The 22938-nt window shown below is 34.5% G+C and overlaps 1 long non-coding RNA gene across 1 annotated transcript in view; it reads right to left on the bottom strand.

Moving 5' to 3' along the window:
* LOC129229429 (uncharacterized) overlaps positions 1 to 19588 on the bottom strand; it is a 34685-nt gene extending 15097 nt beyond the window's left edge. Inside the window, exons 1-3 of the long non-coding RNA XR_008581098.1 lie at positions 19473 to 19588; positions 18806 to 18964; positions 6271 to 6322 (exon numbers count right to left, since the gene is read on the bottom strand). This is a non-coding gene — a long non-coding RNA (uncharacterized LOC129229429). The remainder of the gene's footprint in view (positions 1 to 6270; positions 6323 to 18805; positions 18965 to 19472) is intronic.
* Positions 19589 to 22938: the final 3350 nt, after the last annotated feature.

The raw sequence follows: 22938 nt of genomic DNA, 5'->3' as shown, positions 1-22938 counted from the left end.
GTATGATATGGAGATATTTTGTAGTAGTAAATGATGAACGCGCCAAATGCAAAATTTGTGACGAAGATTATTCTCGCAAGGGTAAAGGAACAACTTCTTTAAAAAACCATCTGCAGCGAAAACATCCCGAAGAATATAATATATTCCTTAAAGAAGATTCCGTTAAAAAGAGAACTGATGACATTGCATTTCCAGGGACATCTTTACAGACTGCAAAGAGAGAATTTCGACAAACTTTTACGGCTGACTGCATAGAAAAAGCTAAAATGTGGAATAGCACAAACCTGAAATCAATTAAACTCGATTACTTAATTGCTGAAATGATAGCATTATCTAATTTATCGTTTCAACACGTACAAGAACTGGGGTTCCGACGATTAATGGATCATGTTGTTCCAAATTATGTTTTAAAAGGCAGAAAATGTTTTACGGAACTAGTTTGCAGTGAACTTTACGACAAAGTTTCGCCGAAAATAAAGAACATGTTGCAAGATTTTGAGAAAGTTTCCTTTACTTCAGATATCTGATCCGATTCTACATCGGGGGGGGGGGGGGTTCATTGTTATCGTTAACTTGTCATGGTATTACCAAAGATTTTGTGCAAAAAAATATCGTTTTAAAAGCAGATATACTGGAAGAACGGCACATTGGAGATTACATTTCGGCATTATTTCAAAGCATGTTAGAAGAATGGGGAATTCCAAAACAAAATGTGCACTGCATGGTAAGAGATGGAGGATCCAATATGAAACTTGCCTGCACTTTGAAATAAATAATATGGACTGTACTGCAAATCAATTGAATCTGGTGTTCAAAGATGCTAGTCGATGCAATCTCCCTATTACTTACGAAATGTAGGAAAATTGCAGGACATTTCAACCACTCTACAGTGGCAAAACAAGAATTGGAAAAATTGCAAGTTCGACTAAATCAAAGAGTCTTGAAAGTTTTCCAAGACTCGTCGACATGGAATTCCAGCTTTTATATGTTGGAATGGCTTGATTGCATCTCAAGGACTCGTTGTCACTTTATTCTTCTAATAATAAAATAGAACAGCCCAATGCCGAAGAATGGATTTTAATTCAAGATTTAATAAAAGCTCTGAAGCCTCTGGAGGATACCACAAAAAAATTGAGCTCACAAAACGTGTGTGTATCCGACGTTATTCCTCTGGTACAAACATTGACCAAAATATATGACGAGATTGGCATTCCTGATATAAATATTGTAAGTGTCAACATCAATTCAGCTGTTGCTGTCGATTTTGTGTGTTCATTGAAGAATGAATTAGATCATCGTTTTTCTGAAATTGATAAAAATATATTGTTCCAACTGGCAACATTTTTAGACTCTCGGTACAAAGGTAAATTCTTCAGTGACTTTCTCATCAAAAATATAAAACATAAATTACTAACAGCTTTAGAAACTGAAGTAAGCCTCACAACAACTGCAGCTAGCACAGAAAAATCTAATAGTAATCTAATAGAAAGGAGGAGCATTGCAACAGTTTAGAAGATTCTGTGGCCAACATGTTAGATAGTGACGATGATGATGGGGAACTTGATGATCAAATATCAGATGCAAAAGCTAATTTTCTCGCAGAATATGCCAGAGAGAAAAGATTATCCAGAGACCAAGATCCATTAAAGAATTGGCAGATTAACAGTAAAAGACTCGTTGATCTCAGTCGCATTGCTCACACATATTTATCGTCACCTGCAACAAGCGTTCCAAGCAGGGTTGCCAGACGTCCCGGATTTCAAGGGACAGTCCCGTATTTTGAAAAAATGTCCCGCATCCCGCAGAACTTCCATAAGGGACGGCTAAAGTCCCGTATTCTAGCTAATAACAATATTTTACAAAACGAGACATTATTTTAAGGGGGGAAAAATAGAGTAAAACAAAAAATGTGAAACAAAGAGCAATAAGGAAATTATGTGGCAGCAAACGCAAAATTATTTTCGTTTCAATTTGGTTTTGATTTTGGCGGCAGACTATGAGGAGTCGAATGATTGCTTCCTCTTTGCTCATTAACAAATGTTGGAAATATATCTCTGCGCGTGCATCGTCAATCGCAATGAAAACTATTTTTACACTTTGATGGTTTTTGTATGGTTTAATTCTTTGTTACGATTCAATTTTTCAGATTCATTATGAAGAGACGTTCTACGTCGAAAAGCACCCCTTTTAAATACACCAAATCCAGTAAATGCCCTCAACCAAACCCCTCCCCCTTCACTCCTAGAAACCTGTCCCGTATTTACTGTGCTTAAATCTGGCAACCCTGGTTCCAAGTGAGCAGTTTTTCAGTGCAACAGGGATTGTTTATAATCCTCATCGGAATAGACTTTTGGGGGATAAAGCTGCCAAATTACTCTTTCTGAAGTACAACTTACCATATATATATATATATATATATATATATATATATATATATATATATATATATATATATATATATATATATATTGGATTACCATTTCATTGTTGCCTATTCTACGAATTTCAAACATGAAATAAAATTTGATAAAGTAAAAGATCCGTTTAAGACCTGCCAAAAAATAACGGATCCGGAGACGGATCTGTTTTCTCCCTCGGATATCCGGCACAACACTAGTAACTACCTACCAAAATTGTGCACCTAAAATTCAAGAAAAAAAAAGTTGAATTACTTTCAAATAGAAGTCATTTAATTACTCATTTGTGCCTAAAGAGTAAATCAAACAGTTTTGTTCCTAAAGGGGATTAGTTGTTTCTCAGTTATTGAGCGTTAGACAGGCAAAAGAAAATAGAAGAAAATTTAGTCCTATAACAAAAAAGTAACTTTCTGCGGAAGAAAGAATCACAACGATCGAAATTTTCATCTGCTGCTTAAATTCCTGGAGATGAAATGCTGAAAAAACATTTTAAATTATCTGCTTAATAATGCATTGTATATATCGCCTAAAATACAAAACGAAATTGAAATAATTTTTAAGAAATTGCTTGAAAAAGTAAATTTACGCAAAAGTTTTTCCAATTATAGCCGATGAAACCACAGATGTTTCGTCTCTTCGTGTGAAAGGTTAGTTTATCGTTAAATCCTTACTGAGAATGTTTTTTTGCTGTTAGTGCCAGTAGTTTCTACTCGTGAAGAAGATCTTGCAAATGCAATGTCGAATGCTTTAGAATCGCTGCGTTTAGATTTAAGATACATACATAAGAGGTCGAGAATATGATGGTGCTGCTGCCATGTCTGAAGCATTCAACGGTGTACAAGCCAAAATTAGAGAAAAACTCTCATCTGCACTATAACTACATTGCTCTTTCCATTTCCCGAATTTGGCTGTTTCAGACGCATGATACTCGGACTTGCGTCGGAGCCGTCGAAAAATGTTATATGGGGTTATTCATACGTAAGGATGATTTTGGCAATTTTTGAACCCCCTCCCCCATGTAAGGGTAAGTAAGATTTTTCATCCCCCCTTATCCTACGTAAGATTCCATTTCATTTTCTAAAATAACGAATCTTATACCACTGGAATCGTTATCAAATTCACTACTGTTTATTTTTTTAAACCTTTTTGTGTAAAGAAATATTTACTAAAAGAAATCTAGACTCAATGTTTTTTCCGCAAATATTTTTTGTATATGATGCTATACTAATTAAAAGTAAGACATACCATACATAGTTCAATTCTTTTGTTATATTTTACACTATTCATTCTTTGAAAAACAGGTAAAAAACAACTCATCCTAATACTTTTTTACCTTCCAGAAGCAAATGGAATATGATCCCTGCCAAACCACTTGACCTGGCGATTTCTAGCATAAAATTTCGGACTTGGAAAATATTACGTAAAAATGGATCTGACCCCCCACCCCCAACCCCAAAGTAAGGATATGTCGAGATTTTTCACCCCTCCACCTCTGGGCCCTTACGTAATTAATGAATTACCCCTAGCGCGACACGAAGATATCATTGTGTGGTCGATAATTGCTCCATCCTTTGATTCATGCTCTTAAACTGACTGGAAATTGGCATGAAAAAGATTATTCTGCTGGGGATTCTTATAACCTTTTAAATTCATTGGGAGACCCAGCTTCCTTGTTAATCTACTGGTGATCAAAAAAAAATCTCTCGCTTAGCCAAATCCAGAATCTTTTAAACTGAGGTGGTGGATTTCAATACTGCAGTTCTTCTGTACAATAGTAAAAGAACTTGAAATGATATGAACAGAACTGGAAACAGTTTTCCACTACATTTTTTTAAAATCGGAATCTATTTTAAAGCTAATAATGCACGAGAACTACGAAGTCGTTCTTCCTCTACAATCAAAATGACAAGGTAACTGTTTTGATGTTACAGAAAAAACATCTGAATTTCATTTCAAGTTTACTGTTTACAATCAGTTTTTGACAAGGTTTTTTACATCTTCAAGAAAGATTCAATAAATCGGTTTTGAGTGCATTAGACATTTTAATTGCACAGGGGAATGATCGCTATTTGCAGAGAAGAAGCAAATGAAAATATTGAAAGAAGCATATTTTTCAAACTTGATAAACAGTAGCATAAGTATTTCGACTGCAGAATATCAGCTATGCAAAAAGGAAATTTGTCTGTCGTCTTGTTGAACTGCTACAGAAGCTTTGCAGGTGTTTGCAGACATTTTTCAGAAACAGTTATAAATTTTTGAAAATATTAGTCACTTTGCCAATTACTACATGCATCGCAGAAAGATCGTTTTCAACTTTGAAGTTTTAAAAAAACTATTTAAGAAACAATGCATCTGAAATGCGTTTAAACGAGCTATGTTTACTGTATTCAGTGGCGGATAAACGTGGCGGATAATGGAACGAACCTTCCTTTTTGGGCACGAAAACTTTCTGAAACACCTCGGGTGTCAATAAAAAGCACAAAATAGACCAGGAATAAAGCATAAACGTTACAAATTAATTTGATAAGTAATGAAAAAAAATATTTCAAACATTCATTTTCAAAAATAATTGATGAATTGCACAGACTCCTGAAATCGATCTCAAAATGATCAGCTATTACTCGCGAAACCGAGAGAAATAGCTAGTCGTCATTTTATTTATGAAGTGTTTGAACCAGTGGCGGCAATCCCATTTTGGTGCAAATATTTATTTTATTTCCAATTTTGAAACCAAAACTAGAAATTATAAAAAAAAAAGAATGTCAAAATTTTCAGAACATAATTATTTGTTTTACTTTGTATATCTGGTAACTGAACACTGTTTAGCACAAGCAGTAACTTTTAGTCGATGTATTTATTGTGAAGATATAAGTAAATCCAGTTGTTTTACTTAAAAACAAGGCCATACCTGTAAAATAAAATTATTACCAAGTATTTGTGACACCTCTAAATTCTTTGGGGTAAATAATGTAAATCTTAATTTATGTATAAGTTTTTGTTCGGGGAAAATTATTGTGAACAAAATTCATCAAATTCTTAATAAAAAAGTGAGTTAAGTCGCTAGATTTGCAACAATTACCACTTATCTGCACTCGAAACCAGCCCTAGAAAAATTTTATACTATTTTATCTCTCTATTTTTTCTTTTCCTTTTTTTTTTTTGGTGCAGCAAAAAGTCCTATGGCTTTTTTTGCCCCCCCCCCCCACTTTTCAGTCCCAACCGCCGCCTCTGGTTTGAACATAATTTCGACGGATACTGTTGTACACGGTTGCGCGAAGGGGGGGGGGCGTGACCACCATGACCCTCCCCTTATCCGCCATTGGCTGTATTTATATAAAAGCATAACTGTTTCTGAAGACAAAACGTTTAATATTCTACAGGAGGAAAAAAACGGAGAATCAATTTAGCTTTGTATAAATTTACACATGAAATTTTCTTTTAATTCATTCAAATCAAAATTACTTTTTTACAAATCAAATAAGTTATGATTTGCGATCCGTTTTTCCAACCAGTTATTTTTCTCATTGTTTCTTAAAATATTTTTACTTTTGAAATTATTTTTACTCGATTAAAATTTTATGAATCATTAAAGATTTAAGTAGAATAAATATAACAAATGCATTAGTGCTAGTGTTTTTTCCAAATAGTAACTCAAAACTTGAAATTTACTTCATTTACGGCAATGACGATGTATGCACTCCCCAAAATTATTTTCTTTGTACGCCACCAAAACCGGTATTCCGGTGACGCACTTTAAAAAATACCAAATACTGATATTGCATTTTGGGCCGCTATTGCAATCACTTATTATAATAAATAATTCCGGCTAGATATTAACATTTTGAATACTTACAGCAAAGGGTCTCTTGTAATGAAATGGAATCTTCAAATATTAAAGGGCGAGCCTGAAAAAGCGAAATATGGCGATAACATTGTGAAATTGCAATTCATTAGAGATTGAGAATAAAAATATAAACCCTTCGGACGGTACATTCGTCTTCCAGGCACACACATATATATATATATATATATATACACATCTCTATATATATATACTAGCTTTTGCCCGCGGTTTCGCTCACGTTGATGTAGTTTTTTTTCAATTGATTCAAGTTAATGGTCATTACAGGCAGAGGTCAAATAGTTACCAAAACATTGTTTGTCTCTATTTTCGCCGACATTTCAAATTGCCTGCCCCCTTAAATGTATCAAACGGTATGATTAAAACTGAAAATTAGGGGGAAAGGGAGTAAATGAAATGTTGGCAAAACTGAGAAGAAACCCAAAAATCACAAAAAATAAATCACGAAAACGTTCAGGAGTTGTAAAGAAGTCAGTTTGGGTAATTCCCAAAAAATCCAATTCGAGTGAGGTCAACTATTCCTAAATAAAGTGAAACAGTTCCCTTATAATCCCGATCTCCATCAAATACATAATATCCAGCGCTACACCGGCAATCTAAATTATTGTATAATGTGTAACTTCTTACCGTAGAAATCGTCCCAAAATAGGGTCAACAATGATGCTACCCGAAATGTTTCCAATAAACAGTAAAAATTTGGCAATTGTTTGAAATTGTGTGCAAAGACAAAGTAATGGAAGTTTTAGCGCTGTTTATGAATTTGTGAATTAGTTGGCGAATTATTTTACGTGTTAACAAATTTAAAGAAAGAAATATTAAAGAAATGGCGATATTTGGTTACATGGTGAAAACCGAGAAACAGTATTGCGTTGTCTTTAGCTTCAAAAACAGCGACAGTTGAAAAAATTCCAAATGCCTTAGTTATTGAAATGATTCCACAAAAAAAAGTTTGGCTAGATTCCAGCTGATCGATTAAATACCCAGTCAATACAAATAAATAAATAAAAAACATTAATTGCCTCAAAGTTGCATTAAAATGGAAAATAATCAGCCAAATCCATGTATTATTTGCCAATCTTGTGTAAAAATCTTACTTCAAGATTTGCTTTGAGAAAACTTTGAACAGTCACGAAAAGCTGGTAATCAACAATACAACAATAGTCGTTATCGACAGGGAGTTGAGATGATACACTAAATATTGTATTGAGTTAAGGAAAGCCTTCGAACATGGAACTAAAAAGCTCATAACTCGTTTTTTATTCTACTTAGAAATTTGGAACAGGTGCCATCTTCAGCAGAAAAATCAGAGTTTTCGATGGACATATAATGTTAATATGTGCAAGTATTTTTTCATCCCCATATTAGAGAATTTATACGAAAATTATGTTTTATTGCCCCCTAAGGGGGTTTTGCCCCCCATAATGGGACGAAAACTACCCTATGTGTTATTCTGATTCATAAGCCATATTATTGTAAAGTTTCATCAAAATCCATTCAGTAGTTTTTGCGTGAAAGAGTAACAAACATCCATACAGACAAACTTTCGCTTATATAATAGTAGTAAGATATATATATATATATATACACACACAGTCGAGTCTCGACTTGCGCGAGGGATGCGTTCCAAGACCCCTCGCGAAAGTTGAAATTTCGCGGGGTATGTATATGATGTATACTGTCTGTATACAAATTTTTTGTTAACATACCTAGTTATTTTAAGCATTTATAAACACGTCTCAAACAGTTTTAAACCATTTCTGAACTACATATTTCTATTTCTTATATAAAGAAATGACTTTTTATGGTTTTTTTTTTAAATCTGTATTATTAAACATAAAATATTGTTACGATGCACAAAATAAATGATCAATGGGAGAAAGAGACATAAAATAAAATAGTAGTAACAGTATGTAGTAATAAAAAAAAAAGCAGCACTATAATAGTTCTGGACAGTAGATAGAGCAGTGGCGTATCTAGCATGGGTGACACCCTAGGTAATAATTTAAGGTGTCACTTCCCCCCCCCCCCCCCAGCCCTTACAAACGCAAAAGGAAAAAAAATACAATTATATCTAAACATGAAATTCATACCATTTTCAAAAACAACTACATTTGTGTTAAAACCAAATTTTAAGTGTGCTAATGTACAAAAATCAAACAAAAGTGGGGGCTAGGTAGTAGTTTATAGGAGGCCCCGACTTCAAACGGTTATTAAAAATTAAGAGATCGTATATAATTAGTTAGGTATTAAAATAATTCATCGTGCAGTAATTAAAATCAGAGGGGGGGGGGTTATAGTTTGGCGTTTAGTTTAGTTGATTTTTGTACTGGAACGTATAAAATAAATTTAATTTATACGTTTGGGTAGGAAATCGTATGTAAGTTTGACCAATTACTTTTTAATTCCTCTTTGTTTTTTGAAATCGGTTCTTTTTTTATTTGAAAAAAATTTATAAAATTTCCGTAGTATCTGTACTACATTGAAATGTTAGAAAATCTGTTCGAGATCTCACTACAAAATTTTTTAAACGCTTAAATAATGGAATAATTTGTCCAGAGCTAAGGCACGAACTTCTTTAAAGACACTCTGCAGTGCAATTCCAAATAGATGAAGACAGCAAGTCAAATGGAATATATTGGACGGTTCAGTTTCTGCTCTAAAAAAATGCATGCACCATTTATATAGCTTGTACTGTGAGCCATTGTACCAAACACTACAGCTTGAACTCTTTCCAATAATGACTAGCCATTTAAGACATTACTACAGCTGAAGAAATTTCAAATTCTGTACCTAAAGGAATTGTAAGAATCCTTTGTAACTGTTCATCATTTGACCCTTTGGTCATTGGAAAGCCTATTCGCATTCTTTTTGCAATGACAGCTGGAAGTAGTTTTGTATCACTGAATAACTACGAAATCCAAGTTTAATTTCACGAAATTTTAGTTTATTTCTCGTGATTTTACTTCTCAACTTTTCTCTTGCTCTTTTAAGGGATGTAGGACTAATCATGAAGTCATTTGGTTCTTAAATTTACTATTTGTGTACTTTTTTTTCGCGTCAGGTACTGTGCTTTCCTTCCACTTTCTTTCTTCTTCCTGTCGTGCAATTTTCTTGATTTCGCTAGCTAATAGATGTTTTATGTATTCCCAACACACAACCAGTACATCCTATTTTCCTTCATTTTCGAAACTTTTTATTTACTGAGATATTTATAATTTTTAATGCATTTCCATGCGAAATATTAAAAAGGTTATAATTACTTTAAATATGAAACATAATATTTTTACATAAAAATAAGAAATTCCACATTTTTTTCTTTAAAAAGATACCTTTGGGGCACGGTTTAATACTCATGGATTGACTATAAATTTTGCAAGAATCAGTTATTTGTTTCATGGAAGAAATTGCGGGGTCGCCACATGACATTATATATATATATATATATATATGGTTGGTTGGAATGAGTAGGACCCCTTTTGAGAACAGTTCGTTTTTGAAACCTTATACAAAAGTTTTGAAACAAAAAAAATTAAACTTAGTCTTATTTTACCTTGGACATTATTAATAAACAAAAGTTCATCGTTATTTTCTAAAATACTGCTTTTAAATATTCTTAATGACAATTTTTTTTTTAAATATAGGATGGGTGTCCCCCTTACCCCATAGCAAAGGGTAAGTATGTCACCTCTCCTCCCTTTTATTTAAGTTTAAATGAAGCATATCTAAAAACGGGGTAAGGGGGTCTTCCGTGACAAAGTATCTAAATTTTTAGTGTGAATTATTTTTTTGTAAATGCATCTATTTATGAGATATTTACTGTCTTTTAAATCTGTATCACGGAAAATTTTAAAACGAAAAACAAAACAATTTCATATATGAAATTTATTGAAATCCTATAGGGATGTATTTTACTTTTACATATAAAGGTGTGTTTAATGAACGTAATACAATTGATTAAGATCAATTTGAGTAAATTTGCCAAAACCATAAGTTGAAAAAGAAATTGGAAACACTAAATGACTGCGTCTATGTAAAGTTGGCTAAAGGAAGAACCATTCACACTCAGTAATTATTCAAACATCATCTGCACTATGCCAAAAAAAAAAAAGCGCTATTTCTACTCTTTCTTGCAAATGCAACAGTATTTTTTAATTTGTATCATCAACTTCCAACATTAGACCTACATGAATCTTAATGATTTTCTTTCATGTATGCTTCACTTCACAAATACATAAACACCAGCTTTAGCAGTTTTTGTAGCTGAACTATCAATTCCTACTAACAAAGGAGAATTTACGGTCTCTGAAATTCAGATCGGGATAAATTCAGCAGATTAGTAGTACCCCTTGAGAGTGTCCACACAGTAAAGTAATAAAGCGCACTAGCCAGAACATTCCGAGAATACAGCCTCTAAAGTTTTACGCGCAGCTTATATACAGTAAAACCTGTAAAGTTGACCACCTGTCTTAGTTAACCACTATTTTCAGGCACAGAACTAGGTTTACATCATATAATTCAACCTCTATAATTTGACCACCTGTTTAAGGTGACTACTAAAGTAGTGCACCGCGAGTGAACACCTTACACAGGTTTCACTGTACTAGTAGAGATTTTTGCCAACTACAGCTCATTGGCTATGTGGTCAGCGTACTGGATTCCTGTGCAATCCATCCCGGGTTCGATACCTATTGAAGAATTCTTTTTTTCACCAAAATGTACCTCAATTGTTCAACCTTCCGACGTCTATTTTTATAGACAGGTAAAGAATCTAATATAGCGTATACAAAATTGCGCGTATCACGTTGATAAAAATAAATACCCGTGAAGACTGCATAAAAATACAATCAATAGTCCTTCATCAACCATCATGATTGCCAACTTTTAATAAAATCATTCGGTATGCCTGGTATACTTCCAAACTTTCGACAAAAGAGAAATTTTCGTGAAAATTAATGAAGTATGTTTTCCTACGAATCTTTTACAGAAAGGTTGCTCCTGTAAACAATCTTCCTTTATACATTGTGCAAGATGTCAAAACAGTTTTTTTTTTCCATGTTTTATGATAATTATCATTCTGGTGTATGTATAAAATACATAATTGATAAATAAAAAACTATATAGTTAAATTTTATACTTAAACTAACAAGTCTTACCATAATTTTATTGCCTTGGTAATTCAAATTATAATCGATTGAATTTATCTCTATTAAAAATACATTACATATTTAAAAATAAAGTATTTTCAACAATTCAAATTTCAATTAGCTGTAACAGTCGCTTTATAAATTTATATTAAAAAAAATCTTTGAGAGGTTTTGAACCCGGGATGAATTGTATGGGAATCCAGTACGCTGACCACAGCCACTGAGCTGGCTGATGAGTAATTTCTATTAGTACATATAAGCTCAGTGTGAAACTTTAGAGGCTGTTTTCTCGGAATGTTTTGACTAGTGCGCTTTATTACTTTACCGTGTGGATACTCTCAAGAGATACTACTAATCTGCTGAATTTCACACCGATCTGAATTTCTGAGACAGTGAGGTCTAATTGCAAGTCATCATAGTTGTCTCGTATTTCCCAATTCAAATACACTGTTTGACAATTGCTAAGGACAATTACGTTTTTTGGAGTAGTTCAAAATACACAATGATTAAAGAAACAAAACTAAGAGCATAGTAGGGAGGATGTGCCTTTATTATAAGTACAAAATAAAACATATCACTGTATCGATGAAGTAAAAACAAAAATAAAAATCTACTAAACTGATTTTCAAACAACCACAAAAAATTGATCTAGGTCAGAATGATGGAGACATGAGTACATTAGTATGATGTGTGATTACCACGGACGCTAATACACATTTTGCATCTGTTTTCAATATTCTCCATTAAATTATCAAGAAGTGCTTGAGAGATGATTTCCCACTCCTATCTCAAGGCAGATTAAAGTTCTTGTACTGGTCTGGGAGGGACGGTTTTTCGCATAACACGTCTGCAAAGAGCATCCCAGGCAGGTTCAATTTTATTTAAGTCGGGAGATTAAGCAGACCACTGCATATGGAGATTGTTTTCACTTTGCAGTGTGTCTGATACTTCAATACTCCTGTGTGGCCGTTCATTATCGTCTATAAAAAGAAAGTCTGGACCTACAGCCCCCCTAAAAAGACGAACATGATCCAGTATAGCTTCTCTGCAATACCTTTGCGACGTAACGCTTCCTTGTTCAAACATGTGAAGCGGTGTTCTGTCATTGTGCGTGACGCCTGCCCACACCATCACGCCTGGGTTGTACCGATCACGTTCAACAGACAAATTTTTGTGCATAACATGTTTCAAGCTCTCTCCACAGTAGTAGGTGACCAGAATCACTTGTCACACTGAAATAAGATTCGCCGGAGAACATCGCTCTAGACAAGGCTTGCCAGATTTCTGAAATGAGGTAGTGAGAAGCAAGTGGCAAAATTAAAAATTTAGAGAAAACCAGTACAAATAATTGGTGAAATCCTCCTCTGTCTTGGGGCAAGAGATAGTACTAGTAGCCCTGGTAGGGGCTGCTGTTCAGCATGATTTAGAAAAAAAAAATCAATGAAAGCCTACCTAGGACGTAATCTTTATACATGTTTTACTCAAAACTTGAAAATGTCCATTTGCATCCCTTTGCTTCTCACTGACTCAAATGTTCAACCGGAACAACGGAATGTTATTCAAAAGGTTACCCAAATGTGACTGATTTTTGGAGAGTTTTATTGGGCAGTTTATTCTCAATGCTATGAATAAATGGTTACTAATTATGAACCTAAAACAGGGGTAGAACAAAATGACACAAGCAGATAAAATCTGAACATTTTACTTCTTAGAAATAAATATTCACAATTACTTTTAGTTAGAAAAAACATTTTGAATGAGGAATAAAAGCCTGAACGATATTTAGATATACTTTTTATTTTATAGGACTTTTTTAGACAGTCTTTTTTGGTTTTAATCTTGAAAAAATCCTCACACGCTAACCTATCCGGTATTAATTTTACAAGTCAATGGAACAAATGACAAAGTAATTATCTTAAATAATACTTCACTGTTAATTATTTGTAGACCTTTTTGATCATTTGTAATCAGATTTATCTCTTTCCGGGACCTGAAGTAAACCGGCCGGAACACCGGGACTTTGCCTGAAAACCGGGACGTCTGGCAAGCCTACGTTTAGACCAATTTTGACGATCCCAACCAACATGTTCCTTACACATGCGTAATCTCTCTCGACGATGGCATGGTTGGAGGGGGATACAACGTACGAGCGTCCGTACCTGCAAACCAAATGGTTCTTGCAGAAATATGCGTACCGGTAGCGGCTGCAAGATTTGCAGTTATCTGTCTTGCAGGAGTGAAATTTCTGTTCCTTTTTTTTTTGCCACGAGGGTTACATAGCGATCCTCTGAGGGTGTGGCGTTCCTACTACAACAGGGTTGCCAGAATTAAGAACGGCAAATACGGGACTGGCCTCTAGGAGTGAAAGGGGGGAGGGGTATTTTTAACATGTTTATTCATATGATAAACCTGGGAAATTCAATCGCAACACAGCATTAAACTTCACAAAATGTCGCTTATCAAATTATAAAAATCATTTTCCCTGCGTCGTGAGCAAAGAAGAAGTAACCATTCGATTCCTCTTGGCCTGCTGCAAAAACAAAAACATACAAACAAACTCAAAAATAAAATAATTTTTGCGTTTGTTGCCACATGACTTTGTTATTGCCCATTATTCTTTTCCCTTAAAATAATGCCTCGTTCTGTAAAATATTGTTATCAGCAAGAATACGGGACATAAGCCGTCCCGTATGGAAGTTCCCCGGGACGCGGGGAAATTTTTCAAAATACGGGACTGTCCCTTGAAATCCAGGACGTCTGGCAACCCTGTACTACAATCCCAGGTATGCTTTCGTAAAGCATTTCCACGCTTCACCGGCTTTCTTTAATCGCGATATGACACTTTTTGATACACCCATTGCCGCAGCTACAGTGATGACACTGACCTGCTTCCAGTCGTTCGACCGCTCGTCCACGATCGTAAATACTCAAATGATGTCTTGCTGACAGTTTACTCTTAAATATTTCAAGAACCAAACAGAATTTCAGAAAAAAAACTTTAACATCTAGCACTATTTTTGTTTAAACACCAAACAGCGTGAATTTTCGTAAGAATCTTGAACTTATATGCATTGTCTTTTATACAGATAACGAGTCTTGATGTAGCACGCCATCTAAACTTTAATTTATTTCCATTGGCCAGCTGTATGAGGCACAAATTTGCATAAATCCTTTGTTCCTCAGCAATTGTCAAGCAGTGTATTTAATCCGAGTTGTTTTTGATTTTGAAATCCTCATTATTTTAAGGGGACCCACTTACCCCATATTGAGGGGATCCAATAACACCGAAAAGCAAAAATGTACGGGGTAAGTGGGACCCCTCCTCTTCAACAGTTGCTGTATGAACCTTAAGTTAAACTATACGTGAAAAAATTAATTATAATGAAATTATAAAAACTAACCTGGAAACACTTCTTTGAAGAATGTTGCTTAAACTCAAAAAAAAAAAAAAAAATCGGAATTTTTTTTGACTAAATGATATGACCTAGAAAATATGTGTAAAACCAATCACTGTGATGAAATTTATCATGATCTGTGCAAAAAAGGTTAAAAACTTGATCCATATTTCAGTTTTAGGGAGGTGACCCACTTACCCCATCGACCCATTTCCTCCAACCAATCCTGTATAAAAGGGTAGTAGCTGGGGAGCTAAACGACAAAATTCAATGGAAAACTGCAAATTATGATAAGAAGGTACCACTTCGTAGGAATGTTGTTTATGACTTTTAAATGAAATTAAGACCCAGTGGCACTTTCAAAAACTGTTTAAATCCAAGATGGTGGCGTTTTTCAAAATGGCTACCCATTATAGAGTTTTTTTTTAATGCATGTCGTACAAAAGAGGTTTTTACATAGAATTATACGTTTTTCAGGTCACAGATTTCATTTTATATGTTGAAAATAAGCTGAATGATCATTTTGGTGCTTTTTTTTTAAATATAATTATATTACTTACAAAAGAAATTACTTGCTCAATGTAAAAATAGGATAAGTTTTGAATGCAAATACTATGTTATTAGTCAAACACGGCTTCATTCTTTGCATTAATTTTTGCATAGTAGTGTGCAGGACAGACCAATGCTTCTGCACCTGCACTTGTTCTTGTAGATTTTGCAGGTGAACTTTTTGAGCTCAGTGCATGAATCAGAAATTTCCGGTAACTCCGACCATTTCAGATGCCATCCAACCCTATTTACTTGGAGAATGTGTACGTATGATATGTTTGTGAGTTTGTCCCCAAATGTGTTCAGCCTGGAATACTACGCAATACTTGTTGCTGTAAGGCACCCTTTGTAGCTGGCAAACTTTCAAGTGGCCGATTTTTTGTTATAAACAACTTTTTCCTTGCATCATTGCAATTAAGCTATTACTAGTAGAATAGTACAGCAGTACTACTAGTTACCTTTCAAAATGTCAAATTTCACTCGGTATAGAACTTTGAAATTGCAAAATAAATAAAAAACGCCAAAGTTACTTCTTTGAACTTACCAGTGAACCTAGGAATGCTGTTACAAAACCGATGAAGGCATGAAATCCTGGTAAAGCCTTTCTTTTCCTTTTCTTTTTCAATAGCTTCATATATGGCATGAACTGTAATGATTTTGTTGTTGTTTCCTGCTCCAAAAGCAATCCAAAGTTTATCCAGACTTAATGTTGACAAAGGAAAAAAGTAAAATATTGGTAAAACTAAGACTTCTGTATCAGCAATGCAAATGCAATAGTCCTGAAACCGTTTTCTACCATGTCTTGAAGATGCACTATCATTCTTGAGCCTGTTTCCTCTGGGCCAGGGCAAGTAACATCAATGAGGGAAGTTTTTGCAATACTATTTCCTTTAATGTCTTCACCTAAAGTCGTTAGAACCTGCACAGTTGTTATGGTACTTACAGCTAACGTATCTAACAGAGCAAATAACCCTTCTTTTTTATTTGAATTTCTTAAAAATCCTTGCCAATTTTTAGGTAAAGTACCATGTAAAAGAACTTGTCTTCTTATTCCTGCTCCCCACTTCTCTCCAGTTTGACATTCAACCGTTGGTGTAACATATCTGTCCCAAATAAAATCAATTCTCTGGCATTGGAAAGTCTCAATATCTTTACAAGCGTAAGGTTTTAATGCTGTTTTCATAGTAATCAACAATTGTTTTAGAGGTTTGTGGCTTTAAGTTATGCACGTCGGTTGTCAATCCATTTAATAAGATCTTTATTGATGAAGGTATTGAACTACCAGAACTACATTTATTTCTGGAAAGTTTAAGATACGAGAATCTAATAGATTATTCTCAGTAATCAGTATTATCCAAGCACACCAACAAAATAATGCAATAGTTAAAGGGGGTGGCGGTGCAACAGGTTTGACACAGGATCCATCAGCACTAAGGCGTTGGATGGTCTCTATACCAGAAAGAAGCCAATTAATAGAAGAGTTTGAGTGTGATGTTAAGCTAAAACATGTAGGAAATAGTTGACTCCATCTTGAGCAGTACCACTCATTTTAAGTTAAATTTTTTACTAAGTTTCGATCTCTTTAAAGCACTTGGAAAGAGCTTTGAAATCCATTTTTGGAAAATCAGGACATTACCGTAATCGATAGCCATGTTAATGTGCATAGTGATGTCATTTCTTTTCGATGCACTTTTTTTCCACCTTTTGCTGCCGCTGAAAATCCCATGACGTTTAGTGGTTTTTTTTGCCCCCCCCCCCTTACTCCACTTATAAGCTCCAACCGCTGCCGATACTGTTAGGTACGTTAGTTTTAAGTATAATAACAAATGTGCAGGTTCTGACGACTTTAGGTGAATACATTAAAGGAAATAACACTGTAAAAACTTCCCTCATTGATGTTACTTCCCTGGCTCAGAGGAAACAGGCTGAAGAATGTTACTGCATTTTCAAGACAAGGTAGAAAACGGTTTCAGGACTTGTAATGTGCATTGCTAATACAGATGTCTTAATTTTAGCAATTTCTTACTTTTTTTCCTTGTCAACATTAAATTTGGATAAACTTTGGATTGCTTTTGGAACCGAAAACAACAACAAATTCATTACAGTTCAAGCAATATATGTAGCTATTGGAAAAGAAAAGGAAATAAACTGCTTTACCATTTCATGCTTTCATAGGTTTTGTAACAGCATTTCTAGCTTCACTGGTAAGTTCAAAAAATCAACTTTGAAAGCATGGATGATATTCAAAGAAGCAACTGATGCGTTTTTGATTTATTTTGCAACCTCAAAGTTCTATACCGAGCGAAATTTTTGAAAGGTAAATAGTAGTACTACTGTACTGTTCCTCTAGTAATAGCGTAATTGTAATGATGCAAGGAAAGACTTGCTTATGACAAAAAATCGGCCACTTGAAAGTTTGCCGGCTACAAAGGGTGCCTTACAGCAACAAATATTGCGTAGTATTCCAGGCTGGACACATTTGGGGACAAGCTCACAAAGATATATGTGCACCATCTCCAAGTGAATAGGGTTGGATGACAGCTGGAATGGTCGGAGTTACCGGAAATTTCTGATTCATGCACTGAGCTCAAAAACTGCACCTTACGAGAACAAGTGCAGTTTCAGAAGCGTTGGTTTGTCTTGCACACTACTATACAAAAATTAATGCAAAGATGAAGCAGTGTTTGACTAACGACATAGTACTAATATCTTTGAATATATTTGCATTTAAAATTTTTCCTATTTTTACATTGAGCACGTAATCTCCTTTGTAAGAAATAAAATTATACTTTTTGAAAAAGCACCAAAATGATCATTCCGCTTATTTTCAACATACAAAATGAAATCTGTGACCTGAAAAACCTATAATTTGATATAAAAACCTCTTTTGTAGGACATATATTAAAAAAACTCTAATATGGGTAGCCATTTTGAAAAATGCCGCCATCTTGGATTTAAACGGTTTTTGAAAGTGCCTCTGGGTCTTAATTTCATTTAATAGTCATAAACAACATTCCTACTAAGTGGTATCTTCTTATCATACTTTGCAGTTTTTCATCGGTTAGCTCCCCAGCTATAGCAAAAAAGGTTTATCTTAACTACGAAACTTTACATAGTCAAAATGTTAAATACAGTGATGTAATTCCGATAACGATTCTTTTAACACAATTTGGTATAGTCAGTCTCTGGTAAAAAGATTTCCAATATGGTGACGCTTAAACGATTACATTTACTTGAATATAGGGAGAAAGAGTTGCCGATTGCGGTTGTTGGTGTGGTGCCCCAATCTAAGAATTTCTTCTTTTCAACCTAAACAAAAATGAACTCATCCAAGGACAAAGATCTTTTTACCAGAACCCGACTTTCTTTTTAGCAAAAATAAATAAACTTCACATGTTAGCTATTCATATTTTTTTCTTTGCTAATGTCCAAACTTACCTTAATGACAGTGCTCACGTCGTTGTTGCTTCCAACCGAATGATTCTCTGGGTAAAGAAAGGGATCATTCATTTGGTCACTTGCGTTGTAAACAAAGCACCGCGCTTCTACTCCAGGAACGTTAACTTCTGTTATTCGGTCGTTTGCGATTTTCTAAATCTGAAAGTACAAAGCAAAAGTTTTAAAAACCTTCAATATAACAAAGGTCAATCTTATTTTGTTCATCCACATACATACAAGTATTGAACATATGTACACATACAGAAACCAACATAAATTGTAAAATCTCAGGTGCCAAGCAGGGGAAACATTTTGGCTCCAGATAAATTACTTTTCAAAGATTTTAAAAATGTAAAAGAACAGACGTTACGCGCAATGCTGCGGAGTAGGAGGGAAAATTACCTTTTTCGGCTTCAACTCCGACAGTTTTAGAGCCTTCGACTCCGAATCCTTTACCCCAAAATCATTCCTACTCTGACGCTGCCTCTCGAAAGCACTAACAGAGACTAGGGTTAGGAGGGAAAATAACTAGCTCCGACTCTGATTCCAACTCTTGGAATTTTTTATCTTGGACTCCAAAATTATGTTTATCTGCAGGCTATACAATTTCATTAAACATTTTTATTACAAGGATTCCTATAAATGTGTAAAGAAATTCATTGCTTACCATTTAAAATAGTCCAAAAGATTCCAAAAGGTTTCCAGACATTCCATCGAATGTTTCTGTAAATCTCGTTGGTCAAGCCCAAGAACTAAACACGGACGCAAGTAGGAAGTTTTAAATAGTAATCCCTATCTTTCAACAGACATCATGTGAAGAATGACGTGGACTCCGGAACCGGACAACTCTCCCCCCTCCCTCTCCAAAGCGCGCCTAAAATAGAGATAAACTCTGATGTAATTAACTGCAGAAAAAACAACTTTGAGTCACGCTTTCTAGAAAACGTAAACAAAGTTCAGTTTTGGTTCACTGTTTTCGTAAAAGTTAAAGATATACTATAAATAAAACCGAATTCGAAGTAAATACAGTTGAACTGTTATATTTTTACACCATAAAGACTTTGAAATTTATACAATCTTTTGAGAGAAAATTTTGTAAGATGCGTTTTTAAACTTCAGACTTCAAGCTGATATTTTCGAAAACTTTAGGACATGTGGAAATTACCTCTCGCAAATTACATCATAATTGTTTAGCAACAAAATATTTCTTGCATTATCGTTTATTTGGTGTTTAATACTTGGTAAAGGATCATATTCATGTCATACCGAAGAACAAAAAAATACTTATTCATATATCAGAGGCAGATACAGAATTTTTTGTAAGGGGGTTCAAGTTTCAATGGTCATCGGTATACTTCCTACGTAAAAAAGTATCAATTATGCAGGGGTGCCCATCCTTCCAAGGGTTTTGGCGCACCCCCTTACGTGCTACGGAGCCCCCCCCCCCCCCCTCCCTCAAATGAGAGAAACCAAAACCACGCCAATTCCTTAAATTTTTCAATGACGCAGAATTATTCTTTAATATTTCATTCAGTTTTACGTACTTTTTAAACTATTTGGTATTACTCTGTACACTTTCATATTGCAGTTCTAATTTAATGTTTGAAGCAAATTACATTTATTTATTGTTCATGTATGTAATCGTCATGTTAAAAACATGCTAAAAAAATTAATTTTAAAAATTATTTTTTCCGCCAATTAATCAACAAAATCTGGTCGATTATAAATAATCGACAAAGTGGCTGATTATTCGGTACTGCTGAATGATTGTTGCATCCCTAATAATAATCGTTATAAAGTTAATGTTACAGGGGGCAGTGGCGGCGATTTGGGAAAAGAGGGGAGGGGGTCAACCACCCTCCCCCGCACTTTTTGTGGTTAATTTATTTACTTTACTTTCCAATTTAGAAACCATAACTAAAAATAATAAAAAGAGCAGAAATGTAAAAAAATTCAGAACAACATTATTTGTTTTACTTCGTGTATCTGTTTACAAAACATTATTTAGCACAAGCAATTATTTTTAGTTTATGCATTCATTTTTTAGGCATTAGTAAATCAATTATTTTACTAAAACAAGCCGTACTAGTTTGATTAAATTATTACTAAATGTTTGTGACACCTCAAAATACTACTTGGTAAATAATGTAACTCTAATTCATGCCTAAGTGTTTCTTCAGGGAAAGTTATTGTGTACAAATTTTTTGAAAAACGTCAGTTAAGTTGTTAGACTTGTACCTGTTTCCACTTATCTGCTTCAATGTTCTCAAAACCAACCCGAACAAAAGTTTGTACTTTTTTCTTTTTTTCCAGTCGCTAAAAGTCCCATGGCTTTTAGTTGTCTTCAATCGTCCAACACTTAGAAGCCCTAATCACCGCCACTGCAGCTGACCCTTTGACCTTCTCCTGAATCCGCCCTTGTCATATATGCAAATACTACATTGATGCCTCAAAAGCCAGGAAAGGGTAATTTCCCCCTCTTGACACCCCAGTATAAGAGTAAAACCCTGCATATGGTGGTTAAAATAATAGGCCTGGCAGAGCAATTTCAGGGAAATGTATTTCCCTGGAAGTTTATAAACGTAATATATATTTATGGAATAGGAAAAAAATAGAAAAACTTTCGTCAGAAACTCGATAATGGTTATACAAAGACAGATTATTGCTAATTATTTATTGCTAAATGTCTATACTTTCGAAAAAGTCTCAAAAATTTAGTTATTATGCAGGGTGTTTCAAAAAGAATGACCCGATTTGAAATGCGTAAATTATGAAAACTATTGAAAATAGACACTTCAGATAAATTTTATATTACATGGACAATTTTATATTACATAATCGTATTTTAATTTTATATTACAAGTTTTTTACATACAAAATTAAAAGTGCTGAATGTCCACATTTTGATGCACGGCATATGTCTACACGGTTGTCAAATTCGTCCCAAACTTTTGCAAGCATGTCTGCATCAACTACTTCCACTGCTTGCACACTCAACCCGTGTTTTTGAATTGTTTATAAAGATTATACCATCTTCTAGTGCTCTTCGGGGCAGGAGGTTCAACACCAGGGTGTTCTCGACGAAAATCACGCAGAACAGTTGTTACGGACTCGCACTTTGCAAAGCGTACAACACAATACGATTTTTGACGTGCAGTCGCCATTTTCACAAACACTGAAATGGCGGGTGAAAAAAATCGAGTCAGCGCAACATGTTGGCAACTCCGTGAAACTCGAGAGTTTCCCCATTCTAACGATACCATTATTTGAAGAAAGGGATTAAAATCTGAATACATATATTTTTTTTTTTTTTTGAAATCAGGTCATTCTTGATGAAACACCCTATACTTGAATTTCAAAAAGTTTATTAGGGCAATGCGACCTCATAACCGTTTACAAACAAATGAAAAATTGGAAGTCAAATACAGGTGTCCCTTCGCAGAGGCGGCGTGTGGGGCTTATAAGTGCGGGAGCAAATTTTTTAAAAGGAATTTGGTGACTATTTTAGGCTATTTTGAGTGACTAAGAAAGGGGGGGGGGCTGCTGATGTTCTGTCATGTATGTTTTGGAGTTGTAGTTTTAAAAACGCCATTTTAGAACAGTTTTGTCAACGTTTAGGGAATAGAGAAGAGTTTCCAGGGTTGTCCTCGTAGTGTTTTTTTTTAAATTAAATCTAATTAATCACAATAATAATAACGAAGAAGTTTGAACTGCCTTTGGTAATGTAAGGGTAAGGAAGGCTCTTCTCAGAAAAAAAAATCTTAAACTGATGTCTTAAAAACACAAATTGAAGCCATTTTTAGCAAACTTATAGCAAGGAGTTTGGGATTCTCTCCCAGAAATTTTGCAAAGTTTAAACAATTTTTAAAGGACTTTTAAAACGTTATTTTAGACTTCTCTTTGACTGACTTCAGTAGGGACAAAGGGTTTGGAGGTTCTCCCAGTATTTTTTTTAAACTGATGAAATCTTAAGCACTCAGTCTTGAACTTCCTTTGGGGACTTCAGAAAAAATCTCCGGATTTTTTTTCCCTAAATTGTAGTTTCAAAACCGCAGTTTTTCGCTATCTAGGGGATAGATAACGCTAATCCCCTAAACTTTATAACGCAAATTTAGGTCATTTTTGAATTTAAA

The sequence above is a fragment of the Uloborus diversus genome, chromosome 9 (genome assembly GCF_026930045.1).
Source record: "Uloborus diversus isolate 005 chromosome 9, Udiv.v.3.1, whole genome shotgun sequence".
Lineage (NCBI taxonomy): Eukaryota > Metazoa > Arthropoda > Arachnida > Araneae > Uloboridae > Uloborus > Uloborus diversus.
This window is presented reverse-complemented; position numbering and strand designations above follow the sequence as displayed.